This window comes from Elephantulus edwardii, unplaced genomic scaffold (assembly GCF_000299155.1).
Source record: "Elephantulus edwardii isolate Elephantulus edwardi_28Jun2011 unplaced genomic scaffold, EleEdw1.0 scaffold00089, whole genome shotgun sequence".
Taxonomy (NCBI): Eukaryota; Metazoa; Chordata; class Mammalia; order Macroscelidea; family Macroscelididae; genus Elephantulus; species Elephantulus edwardii.
The window spans coordinates 7,858,378-7,868,398 of record NW_006399839.1 but is presented as its reverse complement, the minus strand read 5'-3'; the positions used below and the strand labels follow the sequence as shown (position 1 = coordinate 7,868,398).

The following is a 10,021-nucleotide window of genomic DNA, read 5'->3' as shown; positions in this document are numbered from 1 at the left end:
CTATCCATTCGTTTGTTGATGGGCACTTAGGTTGTTTCCAGCTCCTTGCTATTGTGAACAAAGCCACGATGAACACGGGTGTTCATATAACTGCTTGAATGTCAGTTATGGTCTCTTTGGGGTATATTCCCGTGAGTGGAATTACTGGGTCAAATGGTATCTCTATTTGCAACTTTTTGAGAAAGCGTCACACTGCCTTCCAGAGTGGTTGCACCATTTTACACTCCCACCAACAGTGAATAAGGGTTCCAGTTTCTCCACAACCTCGCCTGCATTTGTTGCTTGGGACTGACATCTTTAAACTTATTAGGGAGCTCTGGTGGCCTCGTGGCAAGAAGCTACACTACAATCCCAAAGGCATGCGGTTCAAGGCCAGCCACCAGATGCTCCATGGGAGAAGTATGGGAAATCTCCTCCCATATGATTAACTGCCTCTGAAAACCCATCAGAGGGTCAGCTATGTGGGTCAGTTCAGACTCAGTGGCACACAACAACAACAACAAAATAGCAGCTAACCACGGGTACCCCTTTGGCACTTAATAGCATGACCCTGCTGCCGTGGTTAGATGGCCTTGAATCAGCCCCGACTTACCCCAGTCCTGACCCAATGCTTTGAGGTCTGTTCTGCTTTATCATAACCTTACAGGACAGAGTAGAACTGAGCCGTAGGGTTTCCAAAGAACTCTGGTGGCCTAGTGGGTCAGGAGCCAAGACAGGCAGTTCAAATCCCCCAGATGCTGCAAGGGAGAAAGATGGGCCATCTCCTCCCATGCAAATCACAGCCTCTGAAATCCTACTGGAGGGTCAGCTACGGGTCGGTACTGAGGATTCTGCAATCTTTATAGAAGCAGGTGGCCACATATTCTTCCCACAGAGCAGCTGGCAGGTTCAAACCACTGATCTTCCAGTTAGCAGCCAAGCACTTGCCAAGCGGTGCCATCAGAGCTCCTTTGCAATAGATTCTTACACTAGGTAAGTTGGATTCAACCATCCACACTTGCTGCAGAAGGTCAAGGACTGCAGCCTTCAATACGGATTGAAGCTCAACATCAAGAAAACAAAGATTCTCACCACTGGGCCAATTAGCAGCATCATAAAAGATGGTGAAGAGATTGAGATTGTTCACAGTTTTAGTTTGCTTGGCTCCACGATCAACACTCTTGGTAACAGGAGCCAGGAAATCAAGAGATGAATTGCATGGGGAAAGTCAGCTGTCACTGAAGAGCAATGATGTCAGGCTGGAGACTAAGGTGTGCCTGATCCAGGCCATAGTTTTCGCAATTGCGTGCTATGCATCAGAGAGCTGGACAATGACTAGGGATGATAGAAAGAGAATTGATGCCTTTGAGCTGTGGTGCTGGAGAAGAATATTGAATATACCACGAACTGCTAGGAGAACACACAGGTTCATGCTGGAGAGGGTTAAACCGAGCTGCTCCTTGGAGGCAAGGATTCTGAAGCTTCGTCTGACACAGTTTGGACATATTGCAAGGAGGGACCGGTCCTTGGAGAGAGACATCATATTTGGGAGAGCAGAGGGAAAGCACAAGAGAGGAAAACCCTTGATGAGCTGGATCGATTCAGTGATTGGGGCAATGGGAGTAGGTATGTTGGAGACAGTGAGGTTGGCACAGGATAGAGCAGGGTTTAGGGCTCTTGTACACAGGGTCGCTATGAGTCGCAAATGACTTGACGGCACATAACAACAACAACACGCCTCTAACCAGAAGAACCCTGGTTAGAACAGACATGGAGCCCCAGTATGACAATATTTGGTCACCTTCCCCCACCTTCTCAGCATGTCCTTCCCTCCCCTCATCCTCTCCTCCCAGGTGCTGGGAGACTCAGCATCCTTAGGCAACCAGCACAGAGACTACTCATTATTGCACTGTCACAGCTCTTACAAAAACCCCAGGCCCCAAAGCAAGAGGCAGCGACCTTTTCCTGGAGGACATGGGGATCTGCCCCATCTCCCTGCTTCTTCTGAGGCCCTTGTCCTCCTCCCAGACTGAGTCCAGGGGCAGGAAAACAAGGCAGTCAGTGGCTTCGGTTATCCACTTGCATCACACTGCTCCTTCAATGCCAGTTGGCATAGCAACGGGAAGCCAGTCCCTGCTCTGTTCTCTGAACCAAAACAAAATTAAGGGGCAGGTGGGAGGAGGAGAGAGGGGAGGGCAAAGCAGAGCCCGGAAGAGGCCAGGATGGGGCTGGCGGGATTTAAAGGGAGGAAATCACTGAGAGGTCACCCTGTCCCCACCTTCTCCTCCTGAAATGCCTGGGAAGACAGGAAAAATAAGACGCTTGCTCTACAGAACCTCACCCTCATGGGGTGTTCTCACATGCAGATCCTGGCAAATAATTTTCATCTCCTTTATGAATAAACAAAACCCAGACCTAGGGAGCACTGCTGACTTAGTGGTAAGGAGTTGCACTGCCAACCCAAAGGCACAGGGTTCAAATCCACTACCTGCTTAAAAGGAGAAGGATGGGCAATCTCCTCCCCTGTGATTTACTGCCTCTGAAAACCCACTGGCGGGTCAGCTATGGGTCGGTTCTGACTCCATGATACACAAGAACAGCAAAGGGGAAGATACAGGCTCGACATCACAGCACTGCAGCCCCACCCATTCACTTCTTTTCATAGCCCTGCTCTGTCCTCCTCACTCCTGTCCCCACGTGCTCCCAGGAGCAGCTTAGGCTTCTCTGAGCCTGGCAACCTTTTCTGAACTCTGTATTTTCAGCCACACACGAGACCTTCCATTATTCAGAGTCACCAGGCCAATTCCCTCCAGCCTCATTAAATAAGCAAATGAAACAATGCCCTCAAATTGATCCCCACTTGTGGAGAGTCACGTGTTATAGAACTGAACTGCTCCACAGATGTATCTTGGTTTGATTCTTCTAGAAAGGTGTCCTGGTGGCACTGATGGCTGTTTCTGATGCAGAGAGGGCTGGGGGTGGGGTGGGGTGTGAATCCACCCAGCACCTCAATGGGAAGAAGACCTAGTAATTTCTTCCCATAAAATGACCAATGTCTCATGGCGAGGTTCCTTCTCCTCTATCATTTTGAATAAAAAATCGAGCCAAGGCACCTAACGGCGATGATCTTTACAGAACCAGGTTTGGAAGGGAGCTCTGGTGGCCTAGTGGCAAGAAACTGCACTGCAATCCCAGAGGTAAGTGGGTCGAATCCACCAAATGCTCTGCTGGAGAAGGAGGGGCAATCTCCTCTTGTACCAGTCAGATCTGATATGACGGTACTCACACAAAAAATAATAAAATAAAAAAAGAAACAGGTTTTCCAGGTCTTCCTTCTGCAGAGCCGGTAAGTGGGTCTGAACTGCTGAGACTCAGGTGAGTAGCCAGCTCCAAATCCCTTGCTAAAGACGTTTTCCTCCACCACACAGCCTCTGTCTATTTAGTTCCCAACCAGGAATGGTTTCCCCTCCTCTTCCCATTCCCCCAGCCCTTCTCCTAAAAGGCCTTCAGGTAACTCCTTGCCTAGGGGACTCCTTCCTAGGATCTGACACCTGGTCACCTCTTTGAACCCTCAGGAATTGCACGTTTCCTGCTTTGAGTATATGTCAGGGACTGTCTGCCTCACTGAAGTGACAGCCCCTTGAGGGCAAGGACTGGGCCTGTCCACTGCTGTAGCCCCAGGGCCCAGTTGGGCATCTGACACACAGACAAGCCTTGGATTAACAAATGCACTGAGATCTGAATCCAGTTCTGGCTAAGTCCCCAGGCGTCCTTCACCCCACCTCAACAGCCTGGGTCAGACTGGCCTCCAAGTCAGCCCTGGACACAGTACTGGCTTCACAGCCTCTGCTGTCCGTCCTCTCAATGGCTGTAGTAGCTCCGCTGACACCTGCAGAGCCACTTGGTATCTCTAGAGAATCTAACAGCTGGGGGCACCTTTGGGCAGTCACAGGTCCAGAGATGTTGACAGGCAGGGTTGATGGTGATGACAGGTCCAGAGATGGTGACAGGCTCCTTTGAACCAGAAGGTAGGGGAAGGCCTGATTCTTGGACCTCTGCATTGGAGATGGGTCTTTGATATCAAGGAGAGATGACCCACTAGATGGGCTGGTAAAGGAACAGAGGGAAGATGCCTCTCTGGGGGTAAGAACTCACTGACACGTATGTTGTCATGTCCTCAGGGTACCAGACACAGAAGACCTAAATTTGTCCAGCTCCTTGGCTCTATGCTCTTGAATCATCACTTATTCTTGCTGGGCCATCGTAGTTTCATAGCCCATGGAGTGTCCCATCATGTCCTGTGAAATGTGAAAATCTGGACAATAAATAAGGAAAACAGAGAGAAGAATTTATGCCTTTGAATTGTGGGGGAAAGGTCATCTCACTTGTGTAGGGTATGTCACCAGAAGGCAGCAGCACTTGGTAAATGGTATCGTGCTCAGAAAAGCAGGTCAATGCAAAAGAGGAAGACCCTCAACGACTGGCACATTGAACTTGAACTTGGAGACCACACGGCTGGTGCTACTGTTCCCAGGGTCAGGAAAAGCCATAGTTGACTTGATGGCACCTTAGAACAATACACATCCCACGGGAGTGGTAAGAATCACTTGGAAACTGCGTACACATGGATGTCTCCCTGGATGTCTGTGGTCCCTCACTGCCAGCAAGCTGGAACTGGCTCACAGCTGACCCTCCAGTGGCTTCTTCTTATTGTTGTTGCTGTTATGTCCCGGGGACTCAAAACCAATGCACAGCTGACCTTCTGTGGGTTTCCAGAGGCCATAAACTGAACAGGAGGAGACTGTCCGTTTCTCTCCTATAGGGCAGCAGGTGGGTTTGAACCTCATGTCTATGAGCTGGAAGTGCAGCTTCTTACCACTAAGCCACCAGATTCCTTTATAAGAAGCTGTAAATTGCATGGGAGGAGATTGCCCATCATTGTCCCTCAGGCGGATTCGAACCACCAGAGACGCCACTTTAACTCCTTCAGGAATGTGCACCCAGGGCTGCCTGTGGTGGGGAGCAACAGGGTGGTGAAGTGTGGCTCTGCTCCCTATGGGCTGTTTGCTCTCAGGTAAATCACTCTCCCTGTCGCCATGAGGATCTTCTTTTCTGTAAAATGAGGACAAGTCACCCCCTACCTCATAAGGTTCCTTGTGTGCACACAGCGTGGCCCACAGCCATCCCTTAGAAAGTAGAAGCTCTGATTACAAAAATGATGTGGCCCAGGAAACGCAGACTTTAGAAATAGCCACCAATTTGTAGCTGTGAGCCTGCATTCCAATTGCAGAGCGTGGATTAAACCGGCACTGGGATCCCTGGACACCTAAAGCATGGAGAAGGGGCTGAGAAACTCCTCTGATCAGGAGCTAGCTTGAGCCCCGAATCAGGCAGGAAGCTCACTATCCAAGCCCTGAGCCTGACCAGCCTCCAGGACAGGTCCAGCCCCCTGGCCACAGAAGTGCTGTGTCCTCCGAGCCTGCAGTAACCCAGACCAGGTAGACACAGACAGGAAGGGAAGGCATCTGGGCCAACGGTCCCGTAGGCACATGGAGAAACTGAGCCTCGGAGACAGAAAGGAATTTGAGTCGGGGGCTGCGGTCAGAGTTGGAAGCAGGCCCCCAAATCATGGCCCTGCTGAGGGCTGGGAAGCACTGCTCTCCCCAGGGGTCTTATTGATGATGCCCCTTTCTCCATGTAACCTGCCCCAAATGAATCAAACCATCACTTCCTTCACAGCAGAGGTACCATCATGGGTGGAAATAGACATCTGGAGAGCATATAAATCAGCCACATCTCGTTCAAAGATGAACAGAAACGGCAGAGTCTTCAGCTGAAAGCGTCTGTGAATCACTTACCACCATCCCCAGATCCTACCCCACATCCCAGCCCAACGATCTTCAGAATGTTGTGGGTCTATGGGATTGATTAACAGGGCCTATATGGAGTGTTTCTAGGTGTCCAACAAGCCTGAGCTGACACTTTCTGAGACATTCTACATATTATACTGCTGTCTTCAGAAATGCTAGAATGTCCATGAGCTGAGTCTGTCAGAAAGATGGAAAACATCATACATACACAGGCCACAGATCATCCCTGAGGTTTCAAAGAGTGGAGTGCAGAAGCTGAGGCCAGCCTCGAGAAACTGATGGTGGAGACTGGTCACAAGGCAGGGCAGGGGCACCCAAGTGCCCAGTGCTGGCCACCAGAGGCAAGCATGCATCCTCCAACACATGCAAACACAGGTACCTATGTGGAGGACTGAGCCCAGGGACCACACTGATCCCCAAGGTTCTCTCGGTACTCAGGCCTTGGTTTGAACCTCAGGTCCAACAGTGATGGAGTGCAGATGGGAGGTGTGGGGAACACATTCACCTCCTTATGACCTCACACTTTCACAAGCAGGCTTGTGCAGCATACAATACACACATATGCATACACACACGAAGTCACAGCCTCATTCATCTGCACATGGGCTCATGCACTACAAAGAGACTCAGTCACAAGCACACGCACACACACTGTCTCATACAGTCTGTCTAAAGCATCCATACACTCCTTTGGACCCCATCATTATACATTTTCCCACCTGGGCAGGGATATGGGGGTCAATAGCTCCTCACTTTAAGGTAGATTGGGCGGCAGGGGCCCCCCAAGTAGAATGAGGGTGGGGCTGTAACTGATTCTTGCCTTGAGGCAAAGACCTCTCAGGAATGGGGCTCTCTGGCTACTGAGGGTGGTTCCAAGGAGTAAAGGTGGAGAAATGGAGGTGAAGGGGGAGAAGGGCTCATTTTCTCCAATGAAACCTCCATCCTTTCTGAGGTCTGGTCCCCTTCCCCAGTGCCCACCAGCTCTCCCATGTCCCCCTCTCACCCACCTGCCCAGCTAACCCTCTTGCACTTGTCACTCTGAAGAAGCCTCATTGACATGTAGCCATCTGCACCTCTACAAGGATGGGGGACATCCTAAACAGACTCCTCCAGGGCAACCCCATCGGGAGGGCCTCACAGCATCATCCTCTAGGCACAGAATATCCAGAGGCTCCCCGAATGCCTGAGGCCCCCACCTGCACACGACCCCGCGTCCTGACCACAGGAAGTAAACACTCACTGGGTCGCCCTCGGCTGGAGGGAGCCCCTCAAGGGTCAGCGGCCATTGGTCTGAAGATGCACCTTTCCTGGGGTGACGGCGCGCCCCCTCCCCTGTGTCCCGCCCCCGCGGCACCTACCTCTTTCTTGACGGCGCGCAGCAGCCTCTGCCGGGTGTCCGCCTCTGTGGGGCAGGTGGGGGGGCGGTTAGCCGCGGGGAGGGGTCCGGCCGCCCGCCCGCCCCGGCGCTGCCCCTTACCCGCGGGGCCGGCGGCCATGGCTCCGCGCTGCTGCGAGTCCGCGGGAGCGGCTGCGGTGGCGGCTTCTCCCGGCGGCGCTGCTGCAGCCTCGGCGGGGAGGGGCGGGGCCAGCAGCCGGTGACGGCGTCAGCCCCGCGGCCACCAGACCCCACCCCTCCGGAAAGCCACGGCGCCACCACACACACACGCACGCACACACTCACGCACGCACCTTCCTGCTGCCAAGTCTCACACGCGCGCGCGCACGCACACACACCCCCTCCACGCTCTGCCAAGTCCCACGCGCGCGCGCACACCTTCCTTCTCGCCAGTCTCAAACGCGCGCGCGCACACACCTCACTCTGTCAAGTCACAGGCACCCGCACGCACACCCACTCCCCTCTGTAAAGTCGCACGTGCGCGCACGCACATACGCCTTCCCTCTAGCCAGTCTCTCTATCGCGCGCACGCACATACACCTTCCCTCTGTCCAGTCTCACGTGCGCGCGCGCACACCCTCCTTCTGGACGTCTCAAACGCGCGCGCGCACAAGCCTCACTTTGTCAAGTCAGGCACGCACACGCACACACACCCCCTCCTCGCTCTTCCAAGTCGCACCCGCGCGCGCGCACACCTTCCTTCTGGCCAGTCTCTCTCACGCGCGCGCGCACACACACACCTCTCGCTCTGTCAAGTCGCACGCGCGCGCACACACCTTCCTTCTGGGAAGTCTCAAACGCGCGCGCGCGCACACACACCTCACTCTGTCAAGTCAGGAACGCACACGCACCCCCCACACAAACACTCTGTAAAGTCGCAAGCGCGAGCACGCACACACACACCTTCCCTCTGGCCAGTCTCACGTGCACGCACGCACACCCCACCTCGCTCTGTCAAATCGCACGGGCGCGTGCACACCCTCCTTCTGGCCAGTCTCACATGCACGCGCACGTCTGTGTCTGTCAAGTCACACTCATGCACACACACAGCTCTTGTTAAGTTTTACTGCACACACACTTCTCTGTCAAATCACACACACATTGCACGCACGCTTTGGCAGGTCTCACACACACACATCCATTCACTTTTGCAGGTCACACACACACACACACCTTCCCTCTGGCCAGTCTCACGTGCACGCACGCACACCCCACCTCGCTCTGTCAAATCGCACGGGCGCGTGCACACCCTCCTTCTGGCCAGTCTCACATGCACGCGCACGTCTGTGTCTGTCAAGTCACACTCATGCACACACACAGCTCTTGTTAAGTTTTACTGCACACACACTTCTCTGTCAAATCACACACACATTGCACGCACGCTTTGGCAGGTCTCACACACACACATCCATTCACTTTTGCAGGTGACACACACACACGTACGTGCGCACGTGCACATCTTCAGTCGGCCAAGTGCCACCATAGCATCCAATCCCCCCATTCCTGCTCAATCTCTTCTGTCTTGTTCCTTCCATAGTACAGCGCAGGAAAAGGTCATCTATTGAACCCCTGCTATGTGAGCCTTGCAAATAGTAAAGCTACAACTTAACCGTCTGTGACAAATCCAAGGGTTATTAAAGTTAGATCTTTGTGTATAATACGTGACTCTAGTTCCTCAGAATGAAGCCAGGATGTGGATATTTCAGGATTCCTCCCCCTAAAGTTAAAAATGGATGCGTGAACAAGAATGGGTTTTGGAGAAGAAAGTTGAACTCCATTCTCATATCTGTATATTCAAATGCTTGAGGTGGTATTAAAAGTGAAAGAGTCTTTCTGGAACAGCAGTTAAGCTTTTGGCGGTTAAGTGAAAAGCTGGTTGTCTAAACCTATTCATTGGCTCTGTAGGAGAAAGATCTGGCTTTCTACACCCTTAAAGATGTCATGGGGGTTGGGGAGAACAAAGAAAAGAGGGATAAATAATGTACAGAGCATTGAAACAGACGAGGGAGAGAATGGTTTAAAAGGAATATATGATTAGGTATTATTGGCATGACAAGAGTTCAGAATAAGAGCTGAAAAAAAAAAAAGAATAAGAGCTGAAAAGTAAAGTGGTCTGGGGGGGGGACCTGTATAACAACGAAAAGGCATTTTTTCCAAAGAAAAAAGCAAACAGGGGGAGTGGGGAGGAAAATGTGCATCAATGAATGAATGGAAATAAAAGTTCTTTATAAACTTTCATAGATAGATAGATAAGAGATGTCTAGAAAACCCTTTTTGGTTACTGTGCATTGAAATTGGCTTGACACCTGCTAACAGTAAGAGAAGGATGGGTGATCTCCCCTAGTGCGATTAACTGCCTCTGAAAACTTGCTGGAGGGTCAGCTATGGGTCAGTTCTGATTTGAAGGTACCCAACAACAACAATAATAGCATACTAAAATATCAAGTAAGCTCTTGAATATTCCCATTTTCAATTTTAGAATGTAATTTAGAAACTGGGACCTTTAAAAATGTTTTAAATGGGTTTACTAGCTTCCTTTCTTATTTTACATTTCAAACACTAATACCTCCATTAGTCTGATTCAGGCCATGGTCTTTCTGATCACTTTCTATGCATCTGAGAGCTGGACAATGAATAAGGATGATAGAAGAATGGATGCTTTTGAGCTGTGGTGTTGGAGAGGAGTACTGAATACCCCATGGACGTCAAAAGTACAAACAAAATGTCTTGGAGAGAGTGCAGCCAGAGTACTCTTTGGAGGCAAAGATGACAAAAC

General features: G+C 51.4%; 1 protein-coding gene across 4 annotated transcripts in view; it reads right to left on the bottom strand.

Annotated features, from left to right (window-relative positions):
* Nucleotides 1–7,245, bottom strand: part of SGSM1 (small G protein signaling modulator 1) — a 94,069-nt gene extending 86,824 nt beyond the window's left edge. For all 4 annotated transcript variants that reach the window (XM_006890460.1, XM_006890462.1, XM_006890461.1 and 1 more), the window contains exon 1: nt 7,208–7,245. The gene's annotated coding sequence lies outside the window, so the exon portion shown is untranslated. The remainder of the gene's footprint in view (nt 1–7,207) is intronic.
* Between the last annotated feature and the right edge of the window lie 2,776 nt (nt 7,246–10,021).